Source organism: Theobroma umbraticum, unplaced genomic scaffold (genome assembly GCF_002168275.2).
Source record: "Theobroma umbraticum cultivar Fairchild unplaced genomic scaffold, ASM216827v3 scaffold_56.0, whole genome shotgun sequence".
Taxonomy (NCBI): domain Eukaryota; kingdom Viridiplantae; phylum Streptophyta; class Magnoliopsida; order Malvales; family Malvaceae; genus Theobroma; species Theobroma umbraticum.
In genome coordinates, this window is record NW_018397256.1 from 2,508,405 (window position 1) to 2,514,999 (window position 6,595).

Consider the following 6,595-nt stretch of genomic DNA (forward strand, 5'->3'; position numbering starts at 1 on the left):
TTTAAAAGATTAAAGAGCGAGTAAATAAATTATTAAATTAATTATAAATCTGGCATTTAAACTACATGAAAATGTCATTTTGACATCTAAATTAAAGAAAAATGTGTATTGGATTCAAATTAGTTTGAGTATTAATATTGTTAATCCAACTAGTTTATGTGACATCAAAAAATGATTTTTAACGTCTCATAAACTATTTTTGACAGATTTGAACGTTGAAAAAAACTTTTGAAATTCAAAATGTTAAATCCGTAATTTGCTTTTCATTTCATTATTTATAAATATTGAATGAGCTTAAAATTAATTTATTAATTTATATTAGTGTTTGCAGTAGAAACTTCTCTTTTAAAGAATATTGTTTATGACATTAATAAACTATGGTTTTTAATGTAAAAAATATTATAAAATTAATATCAAACATGAAAAAAGGAAGAGTAATGGCACACTTGGTTTAAAATAGAATGAAAGTAAGCTAGTTATTCCGTATAAATAAAATAAAGTAAAAATAGTTATTATGTAGTTTGATTGATTGAAAAAAAATAGTTTCTAAATAAAAAAAATAAATGATAAAAAGATAAAAGTATTTTATGAGCATTTCATGCTAAGAATTGTGAATAATAATTTACATTACAGCAAAGACCCAAACAAAAATGTATCTACATCACAACAGCAAAAGTGTGTAGCATATAATAAGAGAAAGAAATATAAAACTGGGTATCATATATGCATTGTTAATTTTATCTTGCTAATCAACTTTTAACGTATGCATAGAGATAGCTTGTTACAAAATGTACAAAAGTTGTTCTGCATAACTTTAGTGTTTAGAGTGGATTTTGATTGCAGAAAGGTATTAAAAATAGGCTGCTTCCATTTTTTCAATAATATTGCACAGGCAGGATGGTATTTTTCCAAGTACAAAACCTGCGTTTGTAGTTGTAACTTTGGATGTTTGGCCATGCTTGTCACGTCCACCACTACAACAAAATTTAAATAAGAAGAGGTTGATTCTTCATAAAAAAATAAAATGGAAAATATAGAAATTTATTGAAAAAATGATGCACCCAGAGAATAGGAAATATCAATGGAAAATTATCATAAAAAAAATGCATCTTGAGACATAATAATTGTTGAACATATGTCCTTAAAACCCAATTTTATTTTTTATTTATTAGATAAATGTATTACTACATCAATTATTGATTTCATACATATATATATATATATATATATATTAATGAGTATTTTATTAATTTATGACATATATGATATGACCATAAATTATTTGGTAACATTTTAGAAAAACTTGCCAGAACTCTGAACTAGAAAATACCAAAATGACTTCAAGACAAGTAACAATATCACTATCTTTAAGGTTTTATTTTGCCCCCATTAATTGTGTGCAAAGAGATTGCAGGTGATAAATTTCTAGAATACAAACAAGTCTAGTGATTGACTGCTTTTTGCATTAATGAAGTTAATCCACTGAGCATCTATTGATGTATGGCAATATTACTTAGACTTTTATATGATTTTTTGCAATAAAATAATACAAAAGAAGATCTAGAGAATATTGAAAAGAAAGGAGAAAGTGTTCATTTGTTGTTCTATGTCCTTTTTTGTTTTAGAGGAAGGCCCTTTTTATAGGTAATTGTGACAGCTTCCAACTGACACAATTGTGTCTGTTTCAGATAGAGATTGTTTATTTCTAAGAATTATGTATGTTGGTTTTCTAACAGACATAATTATTTTCAAACAAACTTAATCGAACTATCTGTTTTCAACAGTTATTACTTGTTGACAAAATTTTAAAATTTATTTTAATTACTTGCACATATCCATGTGCCAAGTGCCATAATAATTAATTAATATTAAATTTAATTAATTTCAAGACCAACCAAGCCCAAAAAACCCATCCCTGATCCATTGCCTATTAATGTCTAATTATAATGGACTTGTACACCTCTTTGTTTAAATGACCCTTTCTCCTTTTATTTTTCCAATGTAGGATTCTGTCCCGCATAAATTATCCAACAATCCCTCATCATATTCAAAATAATCCAAAATTTCAATTATCTTCAAAATCGATTGCATAAATGAAGATATCTTCTAATTAAACCTTCTCTTAGTAAAAACGAGTTAAACTTAACCAATATTGCATGGTAGACTATGCTTTGAACTAGTTATTCTATTTGGTTAACTGAACAAATCTCACATAATGATTTCAATGCCAGTGAATGTACAGTATTTGATGGCGTTGATAACTCTATTATATAGAGTTATTTTAACAAATTTTGAGAGCTTAAGTAGTTAGATCTTTGAGATTTTAGATTCAGATTGTAGCATTTTAGGTGTTTTTCTAGTTTAAGTTTGATTATATACTGAGTAGTTAATTTAAGTTATCTGAGTTTAATTTTATTTTATTTTGTTTTAAATTACTTTAAGAATAGTTATTGCCAGTTTCTTTTATTACTTTTTTAGGAAATTTGATGAAAATCTGTGCAAGTATGATGATAACTTTATTTGTATATGTTTCGGTATTTTATTATATTTTCTTTATACAGAACTCCAAATGAAGTGATTCTTAGATCATTAGAACAGTAAAAGGAAAGGCTATAACTTTTATGTTTACACTTTGCCAATTCTGATCGGATCATGGTCAAAATATTTGTCCAAATGGGAGCATTGAAGTAGTATGCATAAATTGATCATGATGCAGTATTTTGAGCATATCTTTCACTTTAGAAGTTCAATTGATGTGATTCTTGAGTTATTGAAAATAAGAGACAAGGCTAAAACTTTCATTTACCACTTTGCCTAGTTCAAATTAGATCGAGGTGAAAATTATGTTTGAAGTTGATAGACAAATATAGTTCTACACTTAAGGCAGCATGGCACGAGAGTTGAGGCACTAGAGAACCATGGCCGCGACGCTGAGAATCTTGGGAGCATCATACAAAAACTCAAGAGCAAGATGCTATAGTGCTACCAAAGTCTGTCTTGGAGCCATGGAGCTAAGAAATCATTTTCCAAAAATAAAAATTTGATAGAATTTTGAAAATTAAGTTGCTTGGAGTGTATTTAAGGGACCTTTTTCAGAGGTTTAAAGGGGGAGGTAGCAAGCAACTATTCTACAGATTTGAAGCCAAGAACAAAGCAAGCAACCAAGAGAATTTGAGAGAGAATTGAGATTGCAAAGCTTCAATAATTAGTTTCTTTCTTTACTTTTGTGTTTTTTTTATTTTCTTTGATTGGGATTTAAGGTTAAATTTCTTTGAATATTGCTTTTATTAGATATTATAAGCTAAATTATCTTTCTAGATTGTGGTGGATTTCAACATGTAGTTTGAATATTAGTTTCTCTTTTATTTACTATGAATGGGTGTAGTTTTTGCTTATTTAAATATGTTATTAATGCTTTTGATTGCTTGGACAACAAATAACTTATTTGTGAATCTAATTGAGACTCGATAAAAAGATTTTAGATTAGAATAAAGTTTGAATAATGTATATTCACGTCACTTAAATGATCTGATTCGCGATTCGAGTAGACATACACCAATTGCCATACATAGCCAAATTAAGACACTTGCTTAATAAACCTTATTTAATTGATTCCTATAGACATATAGTGACCTAATTAAATTAGGTATTTCTGCAAGCATCTTGACAAAGACTTGTACATAGCTTTGGATTCTAGGTTAGTAAATCCACCAATGAATGTAAACAATAAGAGAAGCTGGTATCAGATGAAGTGTGGAATGAACCCGTAATCCTAGGTTTTAGTCTATTTCCTTCTCCAAGTAATTTTAATTAATTTAGTGCTTGTTTTAATTTTGTTTTAATTAATTTTGTGAAAATTTTAGTTACTTAAATAAGATTAATTTGTCATAAATTTTAGTACTTAGGAAAAATTTAGGAACAAATCTTTGTGGGAACGATACTCTAATTCATCACTATGTTACTTGTTTGATATGTATCTGTTTCCAATAGTTGTTATTTGTTGACAAAATTTTAAAATTTATTTTAATTGCCTGCACATATCCAACTACCAAGTGCCATTATAATTAATTAATATTAAATTTAATTAATTTCAAGACCAACCAAGCCCAAAGTGCCCATCCATGATCCATTGCCTATTAAAGTGCAATTATAATGGACTTATACACCTCTTTATTTAAATGACTCTTTTTCCTTTTATTTTTCCAATGTAGGATTGTGTCCCACATTCATTATTGTTGAAATTATCCAACAATCCCCCACCATATTCAAAATAATCCAAATTTTCAATTATCATAGAAATCGATTGCAAAAATGAAGGTGTTTTTTTATTAAACTTTTACTTTGTAAAAATGAGCTAAAGGTAACCAAAATTGCATGGTAGACTATGCTTTGAACTAGTTATTCTATTTGTTTAATTGAACATATCTCATATAATGATTTCAAAACCAGGGAATGCATAGTATCTGATGACGTTTTTATGGCCATGTGTTAGAATCTTCTTTTCACAAGTGCTATTAGAGCTAAGCTCATGAGCTATTAGAGGTGGCCATAGTTTGCACTCACATAGGTACATTCCATCAAGAATGCTTTCGTAGCTAAAGCATTCTAACAAATTTATGTTATAGGTTTATTAAGAGTATTTAACTCATCATTTCATTATCATTACCAAGTAACTAGCACTTTATTTAGGAGGGAATATAATATACCATATTATAGTGCCAGTAACCATATACAAATGGTGTACTTGTCTCATTGAACTCATGACTTGACATTATTCCAAGCGTTAAGTTGAGTTTTCACCATGTGTGACTTTCAATTTATAAGCTTGGGCCTCATCCCTTTCGAGGTCTTACTTACAAGATCTCTAGCAATACTTTTTGTTAAAAGATCTATTAAGTTTTCACTAGACCTCATAAAAGTTATAGTGATCACTCATTCTAAAATTAATTGTTAAACATAGCTATATGTTAATCCAATATGTCTGGACTTTCTATTATACACTTGGCTATATGTTCTTATTAAAGTAACTTCATTATCACAACGGATAGAAATTGGAGAATTTGGTTTAAGCCACAAAGCTATACCATAGAGTAAATTATTTAGCCACAGCTTCTTTGGCAGTAGCAACCAATGCAATAAATTTGGTTTCTATGGTAGAATTCGTTATACACGTTTGTTTCTTGGACGCTCAAGAAATGGCACCTTCACAAGCATAAAGATCCATTTGCTTGTGCAAGCATGATCGTCTAAACTTGTAATCCAACTAGCATCCAAATATCCTTCTTGTTGGGTAAGGGCTGATCATGCATCAAATACAAATAAATTCAGTGAAAATAAATTTAAGATTAAATTACGCCTCACCTTCTTAGGATCCCTTTCATGTTGAATTGAGTACAAAATTAAATTACAAATAAAATATATATATAATCATATCAAGTTTATCTTAATAATAAAGGTTGATGAATCCTTTATTAAACCACCAATTTTCCTTCAAAAAGCTCAACTACCTTAGCCCGGTTGTTGCAAACCAAAGCTGTCCAAGGAATCCTTATGGAGCCTTTAATAGTGATCCATACTAATGAATTAAAAAATCCTTCTTTAAGGATTGGGAGTGCTATGCCTTAACAATGTGCTAGCAAAGATGAGTTTCATAAACTCATAATCCACACAAAATTGTGGGGCTGCAAAGGAATTAGGTGAGTGAAAAACTGTTTTTCTTTACACAAGGAACGGCAAGAAAAAGAGTTTCTAATATGCCGTTCCTTTTTTTTTTTAGCCTTTTCTCTCATATTTTGTTTGGAGGCTATAGCAAGGTATTTATAAGTTGGATTAATTTTAAACCCTAATTACAAAACCATTTTGTAATTACAAATTAATCTAATGATTTGAATAAACAATTTAATTAAGTCCTTAAGAAGCCCAATTAACTTAATTGTTCAATTTAATCAATTAAGCCTAATAACTTAATTAAACAATTTAATCAATTAGGCATAATAACATAATTAAACAAATTTAATGAATTAGGCCTAATAACTTAATTGTTTAATTTAATTAATTAGGCCCAATGACTTAATTAAATAATTTAATGAATTAGGCACAACTTAAATAAACAATCTTAATCAAGTACTTAAGAAGCTCATAACTTCTAATTTGACTAAGTCCAGCTTAATCACCTCTCCTATTTTATTTTCAACATTCATTTTAGGTGTGTGACACATTAGGCTTCTAACATGTTGGCAATGAACCCAACATATAATTCTTATGTTAACCTTAGAATTAGATAAATTTAAACCATTTTAAATTTATCATTAATCAAGTTAACTACCTAGAGTTCATAGACCAAGATTGGGATCTAGCAATCCGTCATGACCACCTAAATGTTAGAAGAGTAAAGATGGTTTGACTCAACCTTTTAGTGATAAGCCTTTTAGTGTAATTCATTCCCTCATCATATATCTCAGAGATGATAAGAGCATAGTGCAGTGTCTACTCTTTTTTATCTCCATATTCATTCTTAAAGTTTGATCATCAACTTTATCAAGACTTATGAAACTCCTTTTATAATCTTCAAGTTGCCTTGGCGAAGTATTTCAAT